The 25,731-nt window shown below is 37.6% G+C and overlaps 1 protein-coding gene and 1 long non-coding RNA gene across 16 annotated transcripts in view; one reads left to right on the top strand and one right to left on the bottom strand.

The window, feature by feature from the left end:
* The window catches only part of PARD3B (par-3 family cell polarity regulator beta), a 1,095,492-nt gene that overhangs the window by 676,238 nt on the left and 393,523 nt on the right, over positions 1-25,731 (top strand). The gene's annotated exons all lie outside the window — the stretch shown is intronic.
* Positions 23,806-25,731, bottom strand: part of LOC116269238 — a 30,440-nt gene continuing 28,514 nt past the window's right edge. Inside the window, exon 3 of the long non-coding RNA XR_004176712.1 lies at positions 23,806-23,868. This is a non-coding gene — a long non-coding RNA (uncharacterized LOC116269238). The remainder of the gene's footprint in view (positions 23,869-25,731) is intronic.

Genomic DNA, 25,731 nt, shown 5'->3' on the forward strand with positions numbered 1-25,731 from the left:
GTTTCTCCTAATGCTCTCCCTCCCCTAGCCCCTCCACTCCTCAACAGGCCCCAGTGTGTGATGTTCCCTTCCCTGTATCCATGTGTTCTCATTGTTCAGCTGCCACTTATGAGTGAGAACCTGTGGTGTTTAGTTTTCTGTTCCTGTGTTAGTTTGCTGAGAATGATGGTTTCCAGCTTCATCCATGTCCCTGCAAAGGACATGAACTCATACTTTTTTATGGCTGCATAGTATTCCATGATGTATATGTGCCACATTTTCTTTATCCAGTCTGTCATTGATGGGCATTTGGGTTGGTTCCAAGTCTTTGCTATTGTGAATAGTGCCACAATAAACATAACGTGTTCAGGTGTCTTCAGAGTAGAATGATTTATAATCCTTTGGGTATATATCCAGTAATGGAATTGCTGGGTCAAATGGTATTTCTGGTTCTAGATCCTTGAGGAATTGCCACACTGTCTTCCACAATGGCTGAACTAATTTATACTCCCACCAACATTGTAAAAATATTCCTATTTCTCCACATCTCTCCAGCATCTATTGTTTCCTGACTTTTTAATGATCGCCATTCTAACTGGTGTGGGATGGTATCTCATTGTGGTTTTGATTTGCATTTATCTAATGACCAGTGATGAAGAGCTTTTTTTCATATGTTTGTTGGCTGCATAGGTGTCTGCTTTTGAGAAGTGTCTGTTCATATTCTTTGCCCACTTTTTGATGGTGTTATTTTTTACTTATAAATTTGTTTAAGTTCCTTGTAGATTCTGGATATTAGCCCTTTGTCAGATGGATAGATTGCAAAACTTTGTTTCCATTCTGTAGGTTGCCTGTTCACTCTGTTGATAGTTTCTTTTGCTGTACAGAAGCTCTTTAATTTAATTAGATCCCATTTGTCAATTTTGGTTTTTGTTGCCATTGCTTTTGGTCTTTTAGACATGAAGTCTTTGCCTATGCCTATGTTCTGAATGGTATTGCCTAGGTTTTCTCTTAGGGTTTTTATGGTTTTAGGCCTTATGTTTAAGTCTTTAATCCATCTTGAGTTAATTTTTGTATAAATATAGGGAAGGAGTCCAGTTTCAGTTTTCTGCATGTGGCTAGCCAGTTTTCCCAAACCCATTTATTAAATAGGGAATCCTTTCCCCATTGCTTATTTTTGTCAGGTCTTTCATAGATCAGATGGTTGTAGATGTGTGATGTTATTTCTGTGGTCTCTATTCTGTTCCATTGGTCTATATATCTGTTTTGGTACCAGTACCATGCTGTTTTTGTTACTGTAGCCTTGTAGTATAGTTTGAAGTCAGGTAGCATGATGCCCCCAGCTTTGTTCTTTTTGCTTAGGACTGTCTTGGCTATATGGGCTCTTTTTTGGTTCCATATGAAATTTAAAGTAGTTTTTCTAATTCTGTGAAGGAAGTCAGTGATGGGGATAGCATTGAATCTATAAATTACTTTGGGCAGTATGGCTATTTTCACGATATTGATTCTTCCTATCCGTAAGCATGAGCATGGAATGTTTTTCCATTTGTTTGTTTCCTCTCTTATTTCCTTGAACAGTGGTTTGTAGTCCTCCTTGAAGAGGTCCTTCACATCCCTTGTAAGTTGTATTCCTAGGTATTTTATTCTCTTTGCAGCAATTGTGAATGGGAGTTAACTCATGATTTGGCTCTCTATTATTGGTGTATAGGAATGCTTGTGATTTTGGCACATTGATTTTGTATCTGGAGACTTTGCTGAAGTTGCTTATCAGCTTAAGGGGATTTTGGGCTGAGACTATGGGGTTTTCTAAGTATACAATCATATTATCTGCAAACAGAGATAATTTTACTTCCTGTCTTCTTAGTTCAATACCCTTTATTTCTTTCTCTTGCCTGATTGCCCTGACCAGAACTTCCAATACTATGTTGAATAGGAGTGGTGAGAGAGGGCATCCTTGTCTTGTGCCAGTTTTCAAAGGGAATGCTTCCAGCTTTTGCCCATTCAGTGTGATATTAGCTGTGGGTTTGTCATAAATAGTTTTTATTATTTTGAGATACATTCCATCAATACCTAGTTTATTGAGAGTTTTTAGCATGAAGTGGTGTTGAATTTTATTGAAGGCCTTTTCGGCATCTATTGAGATAATCATGTGGTTTTTGTCGTTGATTCTGTTTATGTGAAAGATTACATTTATTGATTTGCATATGTTGAACTAGCCTTGCATCCCAGGGATGAAGCCAACTTGATCGTGGTGGATAAGCTTTTTGATGTGCTGCTGGATTTGGTTTGCCAGTATTTTATTGAGGATTTTTGCATCAATGTTCATCAGGGACATTGGCCTAAAATTTTGTTTTTTGGTTGTGTCTCTGCCAGGTTTTGGTATGAGGATGATGCTGGGCTGATAAAATGAGTTAGGGAGGAGTCCCTCTTTTTCTATTGTTTGGAATAGTTTCAGAAGGAATGGTACCAGCTCCTTTTTGTACCTCTGATAGAATTCGGCTGGTCCTGCACTTTTTTTGGTTGGTAGGCTATTAATTACTGCCTCAGTTTCATAAAGACAGGTATGAACTTTTTCTTCTCACTTGCCTTTGTTTCCTAAACCATTGTTCATATTTAAATGAAGTTCTGTGTTCCTTTTTAAAGAACTTTTGTGTTAATGTAAGAACATCTTCATTAAAAATATGAAGCTAAGGATGCTTATTCAAAGAATGGAACAAAATGCTTAAGTTCTCCTTGCAAATATGAACCAAATCCATTTAGTTTTTTTAAGTGAGAATTTCATTAGTTGAAAATGTTATATGTAATATACAATTAAATGTACAGTTAATTAAAATATACAATTAAATAATTAAAAATATAAAATTATAGGTTAAATGAAGTTTAGCAGTTTCATAATTATCCCTTCTGAATGATAAAATTTGTTATTGGCAATACTTTATGAAGTGATTAAGGACACTGAAAGGAGAGACAACTGTCTAATTTTTAGATGCAGTAGTTGCAGTTTGTTCTTTAAAAAGCAAAATATACAAAAAATAGTTAGAATGAATGAATAAGGCCTAATATTTTATAGTACGACAGGGTGACTATAGTCAATAATGATTTACTTGTACATTTTAAAATAACTAAAGGAGTATTGGATTGTTTGTAACACAAAGGATAAATGTGTAAGGGGATGATACCCCACTTTCCATGATGTGATTATAATGCATTGTACGCCAGATCAAAACATCTGATGTATCCCATAAATATATATACCTACTAAGTACACACAAAAATACAAAATAAAAAATTATCTTAAGGAAAAAAACAAGGCCAGTCATGGTGGCTCATGCCTATAATCTCAGCACTTTGAGAGGCTGAGTTGGGAGGATCATTTCACCCTAGGAGTTTGAGACCAGCCTAGGCAACAAAGCAAGACCCCAGCTCTAAAAAGAAATAATAAGAATAAAATTAAAAAATAAATAAATTTTTCTAAACAATAAAATAAAAAATAAAAAGCAAAACACCTTTAGTCTTACATATTTTTATTCTCATATATACCTACCTGTGTTCTTATATTCTAGTTCTTTCCGAGTGATTGTACCAAACATATTTCTTTAAATTTGTGTTAAAAACAGTCTAACCTAAACATTGTTCTCTGGATCTTTACTTCTACAACATTATCTTTTAGTTGTAAAGTTTGCTCTGGAATAAATGTTGCGTGATTCGTTTGACTAATATTACACTCTCTGCTATAAAAGTTGTTTCCAATTCTTCACTTTCAGAAAAAGGAATGCCTTGAGCCTGCTAGTACATCTATCTTTGTAAGCAATCATGATTATGTTATCATAATTTCTATACGTGTACTCCCCAGCCAGATGATGTATTAAAGATACAAGGCTTTTGATTCATATGACCAGTTACCCTGCAGAAAAGCAATTTTGCTCCTATCAGCAGTATATGGTAGAATCTGGGTGTCATCATTTTTTTTCATTGTTGCCAGTGTTATAGGCTTAAAAGGGTTATTTTATTTTACTTTTAAAATCACTTCTGTGGTTAAACCTCTCCCAGCTGTTTGACTGTATGTTTTCTATTGTGAATGATCTGAGCATTTCCTTTCTAAGGCTGAAAATTTCTAAATTAAATGTCACTTTTTGGAAGTAAAATGTTACTCTACATTAAAGATCAAATTTCAGCCCTTGCTCATAGGGGAAAATACATATTTTGCTTTCATTTTGTTACCCACTCTAAAGTACATACTAATGAATACATTTGTGTCTTTCATTAAGTGTTCAGAAAAATATCTGACTAAACATGAACCAGAGGCAGAGGCAGAATTCAGATTTATTTATGATAAAACTGCTTAATCTGGGGCAAGGCAATTAGTCTTCTTAAAAATAATTTATTTTTGGTTTTTCATCAGAACCCCAGAAGCCACTATACTTGACATACAGCAGTGCTGGCTGCTTTCGAGCATATTAATACAAAGACTGGCATCACCATAAACACCTACTCCACTTTTATAAGACTGAAAAGTGCTTGAAAATACAATTTCAGTTCCATCCGAAAGTCATCTATTCACCTATTCCCTCCTTCCTTCATTCATTAAACAAATATTTATTGGGTGCACTGTCTATGCCAGGTAATGTTCTAAATATTTGAGACATATCAGTGACAACAGACAGTATCTTATTTCTGTAACTTACTTTTCTTTAGTGGAAATACTCTCATGAGCAAAGTTTGAGCGATGAGGTAAATAAATGATAATAACACAGTAAGTGAATAAAGTTGCTGGAAAGATATCCAGTAGGCCAAACATAACACTACAAATTGTGGAAAGAGGAAACATGACTGGAAAGGCTAATGCTTCAATACCCACTTGGTTTCTAGTGTTCATAAGAAAAGGTAACAGGAATGCTATCCAATGAAGGTAGAAAAATTAAAGTTAAAATTAAAATAGAGATCAAATTGGAAATTGACTAATCAAGACTGATGGTTTTAAGTGGGCTGGGAATAAGCTAATCTGTCCTCTGCTGTTCCAGGAACTAACTGGCATAATCCCCAATTCCCAAGCACTTCAGAATTGTCTTGAAAGAATTGTGAGAGCCTGAAAACGTTTCAGCTTGGAATTCCGTAAAAGTGAAATGAGGGGGTAGCAATGAATTGGAGAACATTTAGCATGTTTTCAAAATTTGGAATAAATTATCATAGCACCCAAATTGAGGGAAAAATGAGATCCATTAGAACTTTTTTATTTTCAGCTTTAATAAATAAGTAGATGCCAGGTAAATAATACCAGTGCTTTCTCTGTACCCAGAAAGGCCAGAGGGAAATCTTGGTGCCCAGTCCTCTCACTTGAGGCTAACAATACCACCTTATCAAAGATTGAAGAATATATTTGTTAATATAAACAATATTCACAAAAATATAGGTGGAACTTAACAGATTGGCGGTTTTAGTAGTGACTTTAATGATAAAAGTCTTGGAAATGCTGATGAAGTTAAACAGGCTTCTTAGGTACGGGATTGCTCACAAACATTAGTGCATGTTATGTACGTTTTCAGGTTTCAAGAATCTTCAAGATGTAATAAATGCAGCATTTCCCAACTTGTTTGATCACAGAAACTTTGAGTACAGACTATCTCATAGGTCTCATCCTTTGAGGAATGTCCTTGGCAAAGAAGATGTGAGTTTGCTTGTGAGATTTAAAGGTGATGTGCAACAGCCAGAGTAGGGTGAAGAAGGATTGCCAACAAGCTGGGACACGTGGAGCAATGCTGTGAAGTGGGGTGAAACCTGAGAGAGAATCTCCAGGGCAGAGAAGTGTCCACAGCCACTAAGTAAGTAGGAATTAACTGCAGAGCAGCAAGAATGAACAGGGCGGTAATCAACTAAGCATATATTAACCATGGATGTTGACAATAGAATGTAATTGACTGTACTGCAATATGCCTCCAAAAGAATGACAAAAAGAATAGTAAAAATAACCTCTGGTATTACTGATTATCTGTGGCCAGAAACCTCTGACTCTCCTTTACATATGGTAAAAAGATCAAGCCCTAATATTTAAGCTTCAGTCCCTATTAATCTAGAAGATGAAGAGTAAAAAGAGGAAAAGCATTAGTAGTAACTGTAATCTTCGTAGCTATGTGTCAGGCATGATTTTTTTGCACAGCAATTCTATCACCATTTTACAGATGGGGCAATCAGGGCTCAAAGATACTGACTTACAATAAGGTATCTCAGCTAGTAAATGGTGGGGTCAGGATTTGAACTCAGGCACATGTAACTTTGATGGCTGGGCTTGAGACCATTATGACTGTTTCAAATAAGGCTTGTCAGTTTCCCAGTCTTAACTCAAAAAATAGAAGACCTGTTCTCTCTCCACTCCTTTTTAAATTCTGTCTTTCATTCAGGACCCATTCAAGTCTTGCCTTCTCTAGGTGACTGTCATTTTTTTTTTCCAGTTCCTTTTCTGAATTCCTAAAGCAGTAACTATTGATTATTCAACCTCACAGGTAATTAAGAAAAGAAAATTGAGATACTATATCTTAGCACAGAATGGCACACTTTGATATTCTTTTGAGTGAACATTTTTTCCCACTCCAATCAAGTTATAAGCTTCTACAGGTAATACTTATTTCTTGGGCACCTCCCTTCACCACTTAGCATGTGTAGGTGCCCACTAAATCCAAGACGAACGAGTGAATGAATAGTGTTGGAGTAATCTGGCTGCAATCTCAGAAACCCCATGGACCACGATGATTGATTTGGCTCATCTTACTATCTGGGCAGCTTCTCTTTTCCTACATCAAAAGATTGAATAAATAAAAGTAGAAGCAAGTGATTAAATGACAAGTGAACAAAAGTGCAAATTAATGTTTTGTTTGAATAGGAAAATAGAATGAGGATAAAGGTAGTACAGAACATAGCACCATACGCTCGTGTTCACTTACCTGGTTTTGTCCACTTAAAAGGAAAATGGGAAAGGCTGATAAAAATGAACGTATTTAAGGAAGGAACCAAACACAGGAAATAAAGAAGGTCAGAGGCCTCAAATTCATTAAATAAAGAAGAATGAAAGCAGTTGTTTAAAACTTGAAGAAAAGAGCTGTGTGCTTTATTTCCTAATTGAAGGAATCTATGAATAAATTAGGCAATCACTTGACATAATTGATTTAGGTCATGTGAATTCACTTGCACCACAAGAGAGGGTAAATTAGATCAAATTGTTTGTGGCCCCTCCTGGTCTTCTATTCATTACAGGCATTCTTTTTTCCTTTTGTATTCCTCTGTATCTTCTTTTAGGTTTTTTGGTTGTTTTTTAATCTCAAGAAGTATGTGTTTTTATTTATATTTATTTTAATGTACACGATGTTTTTCCTTTTGGTTGCAGAACAGAGTTGAAGATAATACGCCTGTAATAAAAAAATTTGTGTGCTTCTTATTTATTAATCCCATTTTGATTTTTCATAAAACTCTTTGCACAAAAATAACGTAGTCTGTGCATATACACAGTGCCATGGGAATTATATTCCAAACATGGTTGAAATGCTTGCTTTTACCTGAAGCAACATGAAATTGAATTACATTAGTATAGAGCAATTTGGTTGCATGTCAGTTGTGGCAAATATTGTGTAAGCTGAATATTTAGAGATTTTGTTCACCTTGGGTCACACAGTATTAGTTGTCATGACAAATATCCCAAAGTGATACCAAAAAAAAAGAAAAAAAAAAAAATCCTGACTCAAAGAAGACAATTGACTCAAAATAAATTGAGAATATTCCAAATGGTTTAAATACTTGGTATGGACCCATGTAGCTTCATAATCGATGCAAATTTTTATCTGCAAAGCAACTTTTATATTTAGGTTTAATCAAAGAGCTTAATAATGCAAGTACAATCTATTTACTATGACCTCATATGCGAAGACAACTGAGAAACATTAAAAGGCCCTACGTCCACATGACCCAGATTGTACAGTAGCCAGCATAACTTCTTGATGTTGATGGATATGTGAGTTAACTCTAAAATGGGCTAAATTAACTAACCTATTAGATGTCTAAATGTGTAGCCCTTTAAAAAATAGTACTTACTTAAAGGACTTATCCATGACCAAGCTATAATTTAGAGATGTTGTTATATTGAAAATGTGGTCACAAAGTCATTAAGGGCAAGAATTTCTAAAGGCGGCTCGGTCTAATTGTCCACCCCACTGGGAAAACTGATGATATGCTTCGTCATTAATGGATTGGGAATATCATATCTGTAAAAGAAGTTAATAGCCTTAAATTGTTGTTCAGTATGTCATTACCATGCACTTTTCTAGATATGTTTTAGAAGGTTCACTTTGAAAATAAAGCGCTGGTGTATAAGAGAAGTACTTAGAGAAGCCTATTTGAATGAAAAGAGAAGATTTTTTTTAAGTTGGAGAAGAGATTTACTATGGATAATATATGTAAAACCAAGAAGTGATCCTAAGGTTTCACTTTGGATTACATTGTTCTTTTTTTTTTTTTTTTTTAATTCAGCAACATCCTGTAAAGTTAATTGATTTGGAAATGCCAACATTCTTAAAATAGGATTGAGACACTGCTTTAATAATCACTCCCTATTATCCACATGTTCTTTGTCGTTCAAGAGAATAAAGGAATAATTAGAAAATACTTGACAAAGGATTAGCATTCTTAATATATGAAGAGCTCTTATAAGTTACAGGAAAACAAATATTTCAATTCAGATTGGAAAAGTATATGACAATTCACAAAGGGCAAAAGAAATTTATTTGGGAAATAAATATGAAATATATTCAATGTCATAAGTAATTAAGAAAATTGAGATATTATATTGGCAAACATTGGCAAATGCTGAAATATACATGTTCCAGTGGAACAGAACATGCTTGTTGGCTGTTTAAATGAATGCTGCTTTACTCTAAGGCAGAGTGGTAATTGTATAGGCACCTTAACACTAATTTCATCTTCTACCCAGTAATTCTATTTCTAAAAATTATCCTACCAAAAAAAATAAAAGACTTGACCAAGATGGAATATAAAGATTTTTCTCTATAGTTAATTTTCCAGCAATTAGAGAATTAGTGAAATTATAGAATATTAATCTAACCTATATAATACACTATTATGCAACTAGTAGAAATCTTCAGAATGCTTCATGAAATAAAAAATGTTAATGGTAAAATGCCAACTAAAAAAAGCAGAGTATACAATTATAGTAGTGTGTATGTGTGTGTGCGTATGTTTATATATATATAGTCATGCACCACGTAGTAACATTTTAGTCAACTGTAGACAGCATATTAGTTCCATAAACTTATAACAGTCTATGTTTACTGTATCTTTTCTATGTTTAAATTTGTTTAGATACACAGATACCGTTATGTTAATATTGCCTATAGTATTCACTATAGTAATATGCTCTATGGGTTAATAGCATAGGTACCATGGGCTAGACCATATAGCCTAGGTGTGTAGCAGGCTAAACCATCTAGGTTTGTGGAAGTACATGCTATAATGTTCACACAATGATAAAACTGCCCAGCAACGCATTTCTCAGAACCTATCTCAGTCACCTAGTGACTCATGGCTTATAAATAAAAGAAGAAAGTTTGGGAAAATGTTAATATTGACTTTCTCTTAGTGGAAGTTATGTATATAATTTTTACTTTATTTTTTATATGTTTCTGTATATTTCAAATCTTTACCACAAATATGTATTATACATTGAATAAAATCAATTGGCAGTATAAAACTAATTTTAAAATAGAATAAAAAAAGCAGAATCCTGTTCATGGTAAAGAGAAATGCAGATATTTAACTACAAAAAGGACAAAAGGGGTATGAGGTCTATTTAATGCTTACTTCATATCATTGAGGACTATCACCTGGAAAGACAAATAAGAATATTTATGGAGCAGAATGATGATATGTTTGTTAAGAGGTTTTAGGTCAATACAGAACACTACTCTTTATCAGTTAAAATAGCATTAGTTAAGAGCACATTCCACTGCAGTGCTCAGGGATCCATACCAGGGTTTTATGAAGCAGGAGTTCATTTGTTTTATATAACATGAAACCTGAATAAGGCCAATTCAGTGTCTCCATGAATGTATCAGAGACCTAGGCTCCTTCTTCTCTTCACTCTGCCACTCTTGACTTTCTGGCTCTTGTACCCATATTTGTCAGTGCAGAATGTACAGATGGCTTCTGTATCTTCAGCAATCGTATCCATGTTTCAGGCAAAAAAACAAAAAAGGAACAGAAGGCAAAAGGGTACGCCAACATTCTTCCCTAATTCAGGAAATCCAATATCATCTAAGAAGTTCTGTCCAGCCAACTTCTACTCTTATTCATTGGCCGGGACTATCACATGTCACATACTGTCTAGCCAGAAAGTAGCTAGGGAAAACAGGGTTGTAGGTGGCATTGGGTCAGTCAAGCTACATGTCTGCAATAGCCACCCAGGTGTCTGTAAGTTTGTGGTCACTGCATGTATGCAGAAGTGCACAGACAGCCTCATTAGTCAGGCAGAATTTCTGAGTTGCTTTAGGTCTTAGTCCTGAGAGACTATTATTTTAATTTTGTTTTAATAGAATTGTAGAATAAGGAGAAAAGTGGTAAGAGAGCAATGTCCTGATTCTCTATCCACCGTCACAGTCAAGCTTGGCCAATTTTATTTAAGCTGGAACAGAGGATAAGAAGTCAGAGTTGCTTGAGAGAATCACAGTACTGTCTTCAAACCAGAGAAGCTAGTGAAGGAACAAGATGCGAGAAGGAGATACCCGGAGAGAAAAATATAACAACAAATTACTACTTTTTCTTTCTTCTTAATGACTCTAACCCACTGGTTTTAAATTTTATTTATATGTACATATATATATGTATATAAATATGTACATATATAAATTTTATGTATATGTACATATATACATGTGACTCTAATGTGTATGTATACATATGTACACATTAGAGTCATTAAGAAGAAAGAAAAAGTAGTAATTTGTTATATTTTGTATATATGTATGTATATGTGTATACATATATATGTATGTATATGTGTATATATGTATATATATGTGTGTGTATATATATATGTGTGTGTGTGTATATATATATATATATTTTTTTTTTTGAGATGGTATCTCACTCTGTCACCCAGGCTGCAGTGTGGTGGTACAATCTTGGATCACTGCAACCTCCACCTCTTGGGTTCAAGCGATTCTCCTGCCTCAGCCTCCTGAGTAGCTGGGGATTACAGGTGTATTTCACCATGCCCAGCTAATTTTTGTATTTTTAGTAGAGGTGGGGTTTCACCATGTTGGTCAGGCTGGTCTCGAACTCCTGACCTCGTGATCTACCCACCTTGGCCTCCCAAAGTGCTGGGATTACAGGCATGAGCCACCGCGTCCGGCCTAAATTTTATATTTTATATTTTTATGTCCCACATTGTTGAAGCAATTCTTCTGATTGAAACAGGCAAGGGTTTTATTTTTCTTATGAGTCAGTATAGGGACAAGGCCTAGAACCTATAAGCTTTACAAAAACCTACTGAAGTATGTGAGATGTGAACAAAATTATTGGCTGTAATGTATGAAAATAAGACTCCAAGTGTGAAATTAATAAATGTTTATCCCTGAAATGGAACCTTATGCCAATTTTAGTAACTATTACACTTAGAATTTATTATTTTAAAAAATATCAATTGCAAAAAGTTACATGTTTGTTTTTTGTTTTTTTTTTTACAACTTACAAGAATTTCTAAATATGCAGAGAGATTGCTAAAAAAATCATTCCGTCTATCATTAACTCATAGGCAAATAATTTTAAGTAGATTTTGTAAATCTCTTTCAAATTTTTACAGCAAAAATTTTATTTAATGTAGGAGGGGGGTAGGGAGGAAGAGAGAGTAGCAGGAGGGAACGCACCATGGGTACAGCCCCATTGCTTTTACCTTTTCCCTTCCATTATTATTTGCCTCTGAGACATCCAAAGAAATCTCTGGTCTTAGGAAAAAAAGATTTTAAAAATTACTGCCTGTGGCCAGGCGTGGTGGCTCATGCCTGTAATCCAAGCACTTTGGGAGGCTGAGGTGGGTGGATCACCTGAAGTCAGGAATTCAAGACCAGCCTGCCCAACATGATGAAAACCCATCTCTACTAAAAATACAAAAATCAGCTGGGCATGGTGGCATGTGCCTGTAATTCCAGCTACTTGGGAGGCTGAGGCAGGAGAATTGCTTGAACCTGAGAGGCAGAAGTTACAGTGAGCTGAGATTGTGCCACTGCACTCCAGCCTGGGGGACAAAGCGAGACTCTGTTAAAAAAAAAAAAAAAAAAATGCTTCCTGTGAGGTCACTTTGGTCTCTGGGTCTAGCAATTGTCTGTTCTTCCAGTTAATGTTTTCTATTAGCTCAACTTTGTTCAAGATTTGTAATATAACTCAATACTTTCCAAAAAGATAGCAGATATTTAATATGTATGTGTAATCGCCTGTTCTGCAAAAAGGAGCGCGATTTAAGTGAGCTCATCTAATACATCAGTATAAAATACCAGATGAGTTCACTAGAGTGTGTGAAGAACTTTGTGCATCCCATTTAAGTGAATGGTTGTGTGCTCTGAAATGAAGAGACAGCACATAAACCCCAAAGTTAATAACCTCTAATAAACAATGAATCTGGATGACAACTTTTCAACATCTATTACACAGTAGTAGCCCTGGTTTTGCACAGTTTGCATATTAAACAGATGATGGTAGATTCTCGGCAGAAATGTAGACAGTATTATGTACTTCAATTCATGCCAGAAGAGAAATCTTTTGATAGCACTTATTGTAGCCAAGAACAGAAGCAGCTATACAATCCCCAGCCAGAAACCAGGTGCCAAAATTAATTCATGCAAGAATAAAATGGGTTGGCACCTTAAGGTAAAGTCCATAAGCTCTTGAGGAAATGCATAGGAAAATTCTGGGTAGCTTGAGTTACTAAGTCTTTATGGTTACTTCTATTCTGGACTGGCTCGTTAACTTTGCAATAAGAAATACCATGGAATGATCAGAAAATGTTTTCACCCAGCCAAGAAATGTCACAACCACAGGCAAAAGTGCCGTGAAGAGAGCAGGCATGGGTTTCGGTAATGTAAGCCCTACACATGATTTGGATATAGCAGGCTTACTTGTCACATTTGTAGGAGCCACATAACTGGTAGGTGAGCTAATCACATTGGATGACGGAATCAGGATTCAAAAAGGTCTCAACAGGCAGAACTGGTGAGCTGCAATTCAGAAGATTAAATTTAATAGGGATAAATGTAAATTCCTACGTTTGGGTTCAAAAAAGGAAGCAACTGCTTCCTGCCTTACTCCCATCCAATTTATTTTCCACGCTGCAGCCTGGGTGATCACTTTGAAACACAAATCCGATCATGTCACTTCCTAGCTAAAAATCCCTCAACAACATCCCATTGCCCTGAGGATAAAGACAGAACTCATTAATGTGGTTTTTGAGATTCTCTATGACTGACCCCTTCCTTTCTCTTCCACCTGTTCTCTCTCCAGGCTCCCTGTCACACAGCACCCCAGCCATATGGAAGATCTTTGGGTTCCTCATTTTAGGCTGCTTTTAGGTTCTCATGTTTTCTTTGCCCGAAACACATCTTCCAAATTTCCTATACATTTCCAGAGAAGCCCAATCCAAGGACTACTGTTAGGTGCCTCATTACCAACTTGCAAGATTCCCTGACCAGCCTTTTATTTAACAAATATGTATTGAGTGCCTACTACATTTAACAAATAAGTATTGAGTGACATGTTCTAGGCTCCAGAGATAAAACAGTGAACAAAGTAAAGCTCATGTCCACGTGAAGCTTATGTTTTCATGGGGAAGATGCCAGGCAGTAACAAGTCTTTTGAAGGAAAATGGAAAATGATAAGAAGTTAATGATGGAGAGTCAGGGTTGGGAGGCCTGCTTTACATAGGGTGGCCATGGAGGACCTCTCTGATGAAGTGATGCTTTGGGAGACATGATCAAAGGAAGTCAGTGAACTTTGTGACTATCTGTAACAATAGCACCACAGTACGGAAAAGAGCACGTTCCAATGGGGCATGGTTTGCGTGTCCTAGGACTTACGGTGAGACTGGATTGGGTGAAGTACCCTGATCCAGGGCAGAACTGTGCAGGTGATACTGGAGAGGCTGCTGCAATCAGCCCAGGCAGGGCTTGGAAGCTGTGGAAGCCTTTGAATTTTCTTCTAAATGTGGTTGATAGCTAATTGGGAGGCTTTAAGCAAGGGACTATTGTAATAAGATTTTTGTTTTGGTTTGGTTTTAGTTTTTAAATAATTACAGAAGGTTTTTTGTGGAAAATAGACCATAGGGAGTAAATGCAGCATCCCACAGATTAGTCAAGAGATGTTACATCTGTCAAGGTGAGAGCTGGAGGTAGCTTTAGCCAGGTAGGTTTGCTAACATTTACTCCACTCTTTGTGATTACCTGTGTGTTCGAAGCCCTGCCAGTGCATGGCTTAGGACTACCTTGCTCCTTTTACAATCTCAGTGCCAAGCATGGTGCCCGATGTACCACTGACTCTCTGTAGACATTCACTGGACAAAGATGATCTGGTTTAACAGCAGTTAGTATGAAAAAGGACTTCAGGGTTTTTAGCTGACTGCACGCAATTGATGAGCCAGCAGTAGCCCAGTTTGACTGCCAGGAAAGCTAATGCTATCTTAGGTGGCATTAAAAATCTTGGTGAGGGTGGCAGTGAAAGGGAGATGTGAGTCATAGGGTGCTCCATGCTGTTTATGCTACATCTGGACTGTTGACCTGATCCTACACTATTTTTTTCCCTTGTGTCTTTTTTCTAATAATGGCATCTTTCAATCACAAGGCCACACACTTTGGATTCATCTGTGGTTCTTTTTGTTGCTTCATTCCCGTGTACAAACAGTAAATTCTCTATGATATCACTTGGTTCTCTCTCTCTCTCTCTCTCTCTCTCTCTCTCATTCTCTCATTTTTCCCTTTTCCCCTGCTCTGACACAATGCAAACAGTAGTCCATGCCTGTCTTGGTAAAAGTTTCCAGATGTGTGAGACTCCAAACAACTTATTACAACTCTCTTATTTCTGAGAGCATCAACAATTATTTTTAGAAACATTATGTGCTGGACATATAGAGGGGAACAACACACTCTGGGGCCTATTGGAGGGTGGAGGGTAGGAGGACAGAGAGGATCAGGAAAAATAACTAATGGGTACTAAGCTTAACATTTGGGTGACTAAATAATCTGTTCAGCAGACCTCTATTACACGGGTTTACCTAGGTAACAAACCTGCACATGTACCTCTGAACTTAAAAGTTGAAAAAAAAAAATCCCAGTAAGTTTTCCATGAAAAATACCCAGAAAGTTAATGAACTGTTAGACTTTCCAATATCAGAAAAAGAAATATCATATGCTCTTTCATATAGATTTGTATTAAATTCTACTTTAGTAGATAGTGTTAAGTAGTAGAAATACGTAGTTCTTGATGGCAAAGTCATTAGCAAAATCTTCTCAAAGTCACACAGTAGAAGGAATTTGTGCTTTGAAGTCAGGAACCCTTGAGATTCCTGCTGTTCCACTTGCAAACTTTATGACATAACCCTTCTTAGCCTAAGTTCCCTCCTCTGTAAAATGAACATAATAAAGTCCAACTCAAAGAGTTTTTGTAAGGATTAAATGAGATAACACATATTGAAATGCTTACCATGATTTCTGACACAAGCTAAGTTGGTAATAAGTTTTAATTTCCTTCCTCTCTATCTGTTAAAAAAGGGGTCACTAGACAATGTGAAAACATACATTATAAATAGTGGAATTAGAGATGTGTTTTTCATTGGTTAATAGTGAATAATGGTGGTTTGCCTTAAAGTAGCCTGTGCCCCTTTTATTGATGGTTTAATGAGTATCAATTTCTTGCTGATAGCAGACATATTTGTCAAGGGTCTGAGAATCATGAAAGCCTTTATAATTTGAATAGTAAACATAGTCCAGCCCTGATAGATCCCAGAAATGCACAGAGAATGAAGTTTCCTAGGAGCAATTTTGCACAAATAGTCTTTTCTCTGTGTCAGGTGGAAAAAAAAAAAGATGGAGCAGAGATTTCATAGTATCGTTGTAAACTGTAACTGTTTATCTTGTAAAGATGAATAAAATGCTATCTTTACCTTCATTGAGGTTGTCCATAAATCAGTGTAGTACAGAGTAGAAAGTGTTACATATTCTTGGAAGAAATGCTAAAATGTTCTGGGGCAGGATCAGAAGCAGAGATAGAGAGAATATTCTCGGAAGAACAGGTCCCAGAAGGAGGAACAGTGCAGCATTTAAACATGTGAAGTCAGAGGCATTTTCAACAAAGGATAAATACAAATGAGAAAAAAACAGGAATCACTCTATGACTTCAATTCAAGATGAATAGAGGATAATATAATGGAAAATGTAAAAAGGGTAGAAATCTGGGATACAAAGATAAGGAGAATATTATTCTTAGGCAGTGGAATATTAGTGAAGGTTTGGAGGAGCTTAGAAAAATTATGAAAGTGATGTTTAGCACGGATGAATGTTGATGTGGTAAACAAGATGAGTAGTAGAGTTAGGGAGACAGAGGTGGGTCAAGAGCAAGTTGGAAGCCATTGCAAAAACTCAGCCATGGAATGACAAAGCCATAGGTCCAGGTATGAGAATGCTTGGAAGGAAGACTTGACAGCTGACTGGCTGTGACTGCTGCTCATGAAGACAGCATGTATGTTGTCAGGACAGGAGAATAGCCCCGAACCTAGATGTGGTTTCTTTTCAGTCTACTAGCTCAGCTACATTCTTTTTATGGTCCTGTATTCAAAAAAACAACCAACCAACCAAATAAAACTTGCCCATTCTCAGCACTGATTTCATAATATCCTCATGTAGGAAAGAAGTGAGTGATGAGACCTCCAAAGGATGTTGCCCTCAGCCACTGATGACATTCTTAGCTTAGTGTTCTTCCATTATGTTTCTTTTTTAATTTTTAATTTTGTAGTTACATGGTAAGTGTATATTTTTGGGGTACAAGAGATGTTTTGATACAGGTATACAATGCATAGTAATCACATCAGAGTAAACAGGGTGTCCATCACATTAAGCATTTATCCTGTCATTGTATTACAAACAATGCAATTATACTATTTTAATCATTCGGGAGGCTGAGACAGGAGAATGATGTGAACCCAGAGGCGGAGCTTGCAGTGAGCGGTGATCGCACCGCTGCACTCCAGCCAGGGCGGCACAGTGAGACTCCATCTCAAAAAAAAAAAAAGAAAACAAAAAAGTACAATAAATTATTGTTGACTGTAGTTACCCTGTTATGCTATCAAATACTAGATCTTATTCTATCTAACTATATTTTTGTGCCCATTAATCATTCCCACTTCCCCACCCCCACTCCCCAGATGCCCCCCTGCCCCCAATCCCGTGACACACACTAGCCTTCTAACCCCTCTGGTTGTCATCATATCTATTGTCTGTCTCCATGACTTCAGTTGTTTTAATTTTTAGATCCCACAAAAAAGTGAGAACATTCAAAGTTTGTCTTCTGTGCCTGGTTTACTTCATTTAACATAATGTCCTTCAGTTCCATGCATCTGTTGGAAAAGATAGAATCTCATTCTTTTTTATGGCTGAATAGTGCCTGATTATTTATATGTACCACATTTTCTTTGTTCATTTCTCTGTTGATGGACACTTAGGTAGCTTCCAAATCTTGGCTATTGTGAATAGTGCTGCAATAAACATGGGAGTGAAGATATCTCTTTGATATACTGATTTCCTTTCTTTTGGGTATATACATAGCAGTAGGATTGCTGGGTCATATGGTAGCTCTATATTGAGTTCTTTAAGGACCCTCCAAACCATTTTTCATAATATTTGTATTAATTTACATTCCCCCCAACAGTGTATGAGTGTTCCCTTTTCTCCACATCCCTGCCAGCATTTGTTATTGCCTGTCTTTTGAATAAAAGTCATTTTAATGGGGGTGAGATGATATCTCATTATAGTTTAGACTTGCATTTCTCTGATGATCAATGATGTTGAGTACCTTTTACTATACCTGTTTGCCATTTTTGTGTCTTGAGAAATGTCTGTGCAGATATTTTGTCCATTTTTAAAATCAGATTTTTAGATTTTTTTCCTCTGGAGTTGTTTGAGCTCCTTATGTATACTGGTTAATAATCCATTTTCAGATGGTGTATTAGTCTCTTCTCATACTGCTATAAAGAACAACCTGAGACTGGGTAATTTATGAAGAAAAGAAGTTTAATTGACTCATAGTTCTGTAGACTGTACAAGAAGCATGACTGAGTGGACTCAAGAAACTTACAATCATGGCAGAAGGCAAAGGGGAAGCCAGTGAGCACATCTTCACATGTCGGACCAGGATAAAGAGAGAAAAGGGGAAAGTGCTGCACCCTTTTAAAAACCCAGATCTCATGAGCGCTCACTATCATGAGAACAGCAAGGGGGAAATCCACCCCATGGTCCAGTTACCTCCCACCAGGTCCTTTTCCTAACATTTGGAATTACAATTAAACATGAGATGTGGGTGGAGACACAGAGACAAACCATATCAGATGGGTAGTTTGCAAATATTTTCTCCCATTCTGTGAATTGTCTCTTCACTTTGTTTACTGATTATGTTGCTGTGAAGAAGCTTTTTTTTTTTTTTCTTTGTGAGACGGAGTCTTGCTCTGTCGCCCAGGCTGGAGTGCAGTGGCGCAATCTCGGCTCACTGCAAGCTCCGCCTCCCAGGTTCACGCCATTCTCCTGCCTCAGCCTCCCACGTAGCTGGGACAACAGGTGCCCGCCACCTCGCCCGGCTAGTTTTTTGTATTTTTTAGTAGAGACGAGGTTTCATCGTGTTAGTCAGGATGTCTCCATCTCCTGACCTCGTGATCCTCCCACCTTTGCCTCCCAAGTGCTGGGATTACAGGTGTGAGCCACCACGCCCAGCCGAAGAAGCTTTTTAATTTGATGTGATCCCATTTGCCCATGTTTGCAGTTGGTTGCTTGTGCTTGTGGTGTATTACTGACATTGCCCAGTTCAATGTCCTGGAGCATTTCCCTGATGTTTTCTTGTAGTAGTTTCATAGTTTGGGGTTTTATATATAAGTATTTGATCCATGTAGTTTTGATTTTTTTTAATATGGTGAGAGATAAGAGTTTAGTTTCATTCTCCTGCATATGGATATCCAGTTTTCCCAGTACCATTTATTGAAGAGACTGTTCTTTCCCCAATGTATGTTCTTGGCTTATTTGTCAAAAATGAGTTCATTGTGGATATATGGATTTCTTTCTAGTTTCTCTGTTCTGTTCCATTAATCTATGACTAGTTTAATGTCAGGATCATGCTGTTTTGGTTACTTTAGCTCTGTAGTATAATTTGAAGTCAGGTGACGTGATTCCTCTGATTTTGTTCATTTTGCTCAGTATGGCTTTGGCTATTCTGGGTCTTTTGTGGTATCACATAGATTTTAGGATTTTTTTTTCTGTTTCTATGAAGAATAGCCAAAGCCATTCTTTCTTCCTTGATCCACTGGTCATTCGGGAGTATATTGGTTAGTTTCCATGTGTTCATAGTTTTCAAAATTTATGTCTTTACTGATGTAGAGTTTTATTACATTGTAGTCAGAGAATACGCTTGGTATAATTTTAAGACTTGTTTTGTAGTCTAATGTATGGTCTGCCCTTCAGAATGATCTAGGTGCTTAGGGGAAGAATATGTATTCTGCAGCCATTGCGGGAAATGTGGTATGAATATCTGTTTAGTCTATTTGGTCTGTAATAGATTAAATCTGATGTTTGTTGATGTTCCTGTCTCGATGATCTGTCCAATGCTGAAAGTGAAGTGTGGAAGTCTCCAGCCATTATTGTATTGGGATCTGTCTCCCTCTTTAGCTCTGATAATATTTGCTTCATTTATCTGGGTGTTCCAGTGTTGGATGCATATGCATTTATAATTGCTATATCCTTTTGCTCAGTTGAACCCTTTATCATTATATAATGACCTTCTTTGTCTCTTTTCATAATTTTTGCCTTGAAATCCACTTTGCCTGATACAAGTATACGTACTCCTGCTCTTTTTAAGTTTCCATTGGGATGGATTATCTTTTTTATCTATTTGTTTTCAATCTATGTCTGTCTTTTTAGATGAAGTGTATTTCTTATAGGCAACAGATTATTGCATCTTTTTTTAAATCTTTTCAAATACTCTTCGTCTGTTATTAGATAATTTAGTCCACTTACAATCAATATTGTTATTGATAAGTGAGGTCTTACTCTTGCCATTTTGTTATTTATTTTCTGGCTGTTTTGTGATCTTCTCATCCTTCTTTCCTTCGTTCCTATCTTACCTTTAGTGAAGGTGATTTTCTCTGGTGGCATGATTTAATTTCTTACTTTCTGTTTTTTGTATATCCATTGTATGTTTTTGATTTGAGGTTACCATGAGGCTTCCAAATATTATCTTATAACCCATTATTTTAAACTGATGACAGCACTGACTGCATAAAGAAACAAACTAGTAAACAGGCAAAGAGAAGACTAATGAAAATTCTACACTTTAACTTCGTCCTCCTGCTTTTTAACTTTTGGTTGTTTCTGTTTATATCTTCTTATACTGTGTATGTCTTAGAAAGTTGTTGTAGTTAGTAATTTTGATCAGTTTATATTTTAGTCTTTCTGCTCAAGATATGAGCAGTTTACATGACACAATTGCAATGTTTTAATATTCTGTGTTTTTCTGTGTACTTAATATTACTAGTGAGTTTTGTACCTTGTTGTTCATCAGTGTCGTTTTCGTTCAGATTGAAGAACTCCCTTTAGCATTTCTTGTAGGACACATCTGGTGTAGATGAAATCCCTCAGGTTTTGTTTGGGAAAATCTTTATTTCTCCTTAACATTTGAAGGATATTTATGCCAGATATACTATTCTAGAAGAAAAAAGGTTCTTTTTTTCCTTCAACACTTTAAAAATATCCTGTCACTCTGTCATGACCGGTAGGGTTTCCACTGAAAAGTCTGCTGCAACACTTACTGGAGCTCCATTGTATATTATTTGTTTCTTTTCTCTTGCTGCTTTTGGGATCCTTTCATTATCTTTGACATTTGAGAATTTGCTTATTACTTGTCTTGAGGTAGTCTTATTTGGGGTAAATTTGCTTGGTGTTCTATATCTTTCTCTAGGTTTGGGAAATTATCTGTTATGATCCCTTTGAGTAAACTTTTTACCCGTATCTCTCTCTGCCTCCTCTTTAAGGCCAATAACTCTTAGATTTGCTCTTTCAAGGCTATTTTCTGATCTTTTAAGTGTACGTCATTGTGTTTTTTTTTATTATTATTATCCTCTGACTATGTCTTTTCAAATAGCCTGTCTTGAAGCTCACTAATTCTTCCTTTGGCTTGATCAGTTCTGCACTTAAGAGAATCTCATGTATTCTACTCTATGTCAGTTACATTTTTCAACTTCAGAATTTCTGTTTGATTCTTTTTAATTATTTCAGTCTCCCTGTTAAATTTATCTGATAGGATTCTGAATGACTTCTCTGTGTTATCTTGAATTTCACTGAGTTTCCTCAAAACAACTATTTTGAATTCTCTATCTGAAAGGTCACTTATGTCTCTCTCTGGGTATGGGTCACTTGTGCCTTATTTAGTTCGTTTGGTGAAGTCATGTTTTCCTGGATGGTCTTGAGGCTTGTGAATGTTCATCATTGTCTCGACATTGAAGAGTTAGGTATTTATTGTAGTCACTGCAGTCTGGGCTTGTTTGCACCCATCCTTCTTGGGAAGGTTTTAAGTGGGTTCTTGGGGTCATCAATTCCACGCTTTGGCTCTTCAAGGGAATTGAGTGTTGTGACGTTAATCTTTGGCCCCTGCAACCGTATCTGCATTAGGGGGCACTCCAAGCCCAGTAACGATGTGACCCTTACAGACTTATAGAGGTACCACGTTGGTGGTCTTGGATAAGATCGGGGCGAATTCCCTGAATTACCAGGTAGTGACTCTTGTTCTCTTCCCTTATTTTCCCTCAAACAAATAAAGCCTCTCTCTGTTTGCTGAGCTACCTAGAACCGGTGTAGGGCTGACACAAGCACCCTGTGGCCACTACCACTACCACTGGTACTGTTTGGGATCAGACCTGAAGGCAGCACAGCACTGGGTCTCTCCCTAGGCTCACAGTAATCACTGCCTGGCTACCACCTACATTTGCTTAGGGCACTTGAGCTCTGCAATAAGCAGGTGGTAAAGCCAGCCAGGCTTGTGTCCTTCCCTTCAGGATAGCAAGGTCCCCCTGGCCTCGAGTGAGTCCACAGATGCCGTCCAGGAGCCAGGGCCTAGAGTCACAAACCTTAGATGTCTACCTGGTGCTCCATTTTCTTGAGTCTGAGCTGGCACCAAGCCACAAGGCAACGTCTTCCCTACTTTTCCCTCCTCTTTCCACAAGCAGAGGACTCTCTCCCCGCAGCAGCCACCACCACCACATCCACGGCAAGTACTGCCTGTCTACCACTGATGCTTATTCCAGGTCTAAGGACTCTGCAGTCAACTCATGATGAATGCTGCCAGGCCTGGGACTCTCTCTTCAAGGCAGTGGTCTCCCCTCTGGCCCAGGGAAGATCCAGAGATGCTGTCTAAGAGCCAAAGTATGGAATTGGTGACCCTAAGAACCCACTTTGTGCTCTATACCACTGCAGCTGAGCTGGTACCTAAGATGCAAGACCAAGTCCCTCTCCTTTTCTCAAGCAGGAGACCCTCTCCATAGCCACCATAGTTGGGAATGTGCTGGGCCATACCATAAGTTAGCATGTCTCTGAGTCTCACCCAAGACCCATGGCAAGTACTGCCTGGCTATTGCTAATTATTCAGGGCCCATATTTTCTTTAGTCAGCAGGTGATGAATCCTACCAGGTCTGGGTTCTTCCCTTCAAAGCTGCGAGTTTCCTTCTGGCAGAGTGTGTGTCTGGAAATGTCATCCAGGAGCTAGAGCCTAGAATGGGGGCCCCAGGAGTCTGCCCAGTGCCCCCTTCTGTGGCAGAGCTAGGATTCAAGTTGCAAGATGAAGTCCTCTTAACTCTTCCCTCTCCTCTCCTCTAACAGAAGGCAGGAGTCTCTCCTGGAGCTGTGAGCTGCACTGCCTGGGGTTGGAGGAGGAGTGGTGCAAGCACTCCCTTAGCTGCCCAACTGCTGTCTCACTAGGTTACATACCTCCCAAGTCCACTTACTCCAAGCCCAGCATAGCATCAGGACTTGCCCAGTAATTGCAGTCCTTATGGCCTAGACTGCCTTTCAAGTTTATTAAGGACCCCAGAGCACTTTAGCCTGCTGTGCCGAGGCTTGGCAGAACTCAGGTTCTGACTACAGGGATGGGCAATTTCCCTCTGGCTAGGGCTGGTCTAAGTGCTCCCTCCGTGGACTCTGGCTGTGTGCTGCCTGGTGTTGCTTCCTACCCTAACAGGGTGGAAAGCACTGAGTTCCAAAGCAAAGTCCCACAATCACTGTGCTCTCCCTCCCCAAGGTGCACAGATTCTGTCTGTACGACATATCTACTTCAGGGGAACGGAGGATGTGGGAGTGGTAGTGTCAGCAAATCAAGACTGTCTTTCCTATCCCCTTCAGTGCCTTTTTCAGTGATACGAAGTAAAAATGGTTACTGTGATCACTCACCTGATTTTTGGTTCTTGTGAAGGTGCTTTTTTGTGTGTCTAGTAGTTCAGTTCGGCATCCTTGTGGGGAGGATTGTCAGTGGAAGCTTCTATTTGGCTATCTTACTCTTCATTATGTTTTAAGACGTAAGTGGTCTTAGGGCCATTGGTTGTATGATTCAGAAGGCTGTAGTTATAAGAATAAAGATGTTTCATATATTAAGTAGATTAACTGTTTATTTTTGAGACAAGGTCGCCCAGTCTGGAGTATAGTGGTACAATGATGGCTCACTGCAGACTCGAGCTCCTGGGCTCAAGCAGTCCTTCCACCTCAGCCTCTTGAGTAGCTGGGACCACAGGCACACAACACCATGCCCAACGAATTTTTGCATTTTTTTTTTTTTTTTTTTTTTTTTTTTAGAGATGGGGTTTTGCCATGTTGCCCAGGCTGGTGTCAAACTTCTGGACTCAAGTGATCCACCTACCTTGGCCTCCCAAAGTACTGGGATTACAGGTGTAAACCACTGCACCCAGCCAGATTCACTATTTTTAAACTTATTTCTGGAAAATTAATACCATACTATGAAGCTTGATGTAAAATTCATATCACAATTTTTAGTTATTGAGTCTAAGAGATGGAGCTGTGAGTCAGGGAAAGCAAGGTGGTTAGAGTGTACAGAGAAACATACCAGAGAAATCTGCATAGAGAGAACTTCACATATAGTTAGAGGGTTTTCCTTAAGTATTACACAGAATATTCATCAAAGCATGCATGTAGGGAACTACCAAGGCTAGGCCAAAAGGATTCAAGAAGCAGTACCCAGAGCACACTCAGGAGTGAGACCAATGTTTGTTCCCACCCACAAGATTGGAAAAAAATCTCATAATCCATAGGACATTGGATAAGGTATGCAGAAGTCCATTGCCTCTGTTGTATGGCATAATAAGCATAGAGTAAATGCTGCTATAGTCCTGCCTAACAGATCATAAAGGCAAGACTCCAGAGGATCACTCTTTCCAAGAAACTATATTCCAATGACGATTTTAAAAATTACAGGAAGGACTAAGCACAGTGGCTCATGCCTGTAATTCCAACATTCTGGGAGGTCAAGGTGGGAGGATTGCTTGAGGCCAAGAGTTTGAGACCAGCCTGAACAATATAGTGAAACCCCTACACACACACATGCACACACACACACACACACAGAGCGTGTAAATATTAGCCAGGCATAGTGGCACATACTGTAGTCCTAGCTACTTGGGAGGCTGAGGCACGTGTGTGACTTGAGGCCAGGAGTTCAAGGTTGTAGTAAACTGGGATTGTGCCACTATAGGTAACAGAGCCAGATCTTATCTCTAAAAAACTTTTAAATGCAAAAAGTGTATTTAAAATTACAGGAATGTGTGTGTGTGTATATATTATATCTATATATACATTATATATTAAATATATACATTATATATAGAGAGAGAGGGGACACAACAAGGTAAAATTTCTAATATCTGGCATCCAATAAAGTATTAACATGCGTGTAAAGAAATGTGGAAATAAGACATATAATAAGGGAAAAAATTAGTTAAAACCAGAACTGACACAGATGTTAGAATTAGCAGACAAAGACATTTAAATTATTATAATTGTGTTTAATACATTCAAAAGCCTAAAGGAAAATTTAACATATTAAGTAGAGCTATGGAAGATATAAAAGAAGACCCAAATCCAATTTCTAGAGAAGTTTAATATCTGAGATGTAAAATACTCTGGATGGGAGTAACAGCAAATTAGACATTGCAGGAAACCAGACAAGTGAATACACACCAGTAGAAATACACAAACTGAAAGGAAAAAGACACACAGAAATGAACAGTGAATTGTGGGGCAACTTCAGGTGGTTTAAGATACATGTCATTGGATTCACCAAATGAGAGAAAAAGAGGGACAGAGAAAAAATATCTGAGAAAACAATGGTCAATATGTTTTCAAATGTAATGAAATCTGGAAACCCATATTCATGAATCTCAAATGAATCTCGAAGCACAGACACAAAAA

This window comes from Papio anubis, chromosome 10, assembly GCF_008728515.1.
Source record: "Papio anubis isolate 15944 chromosome 10, Panubis1.0, whole genome shotgun sequence".
Lineage (NCBI taxonomy): Eukaryota > Metazoa > Chordata > Mammalia > Primates > Cercopithecidae > Papio > Papio anubis.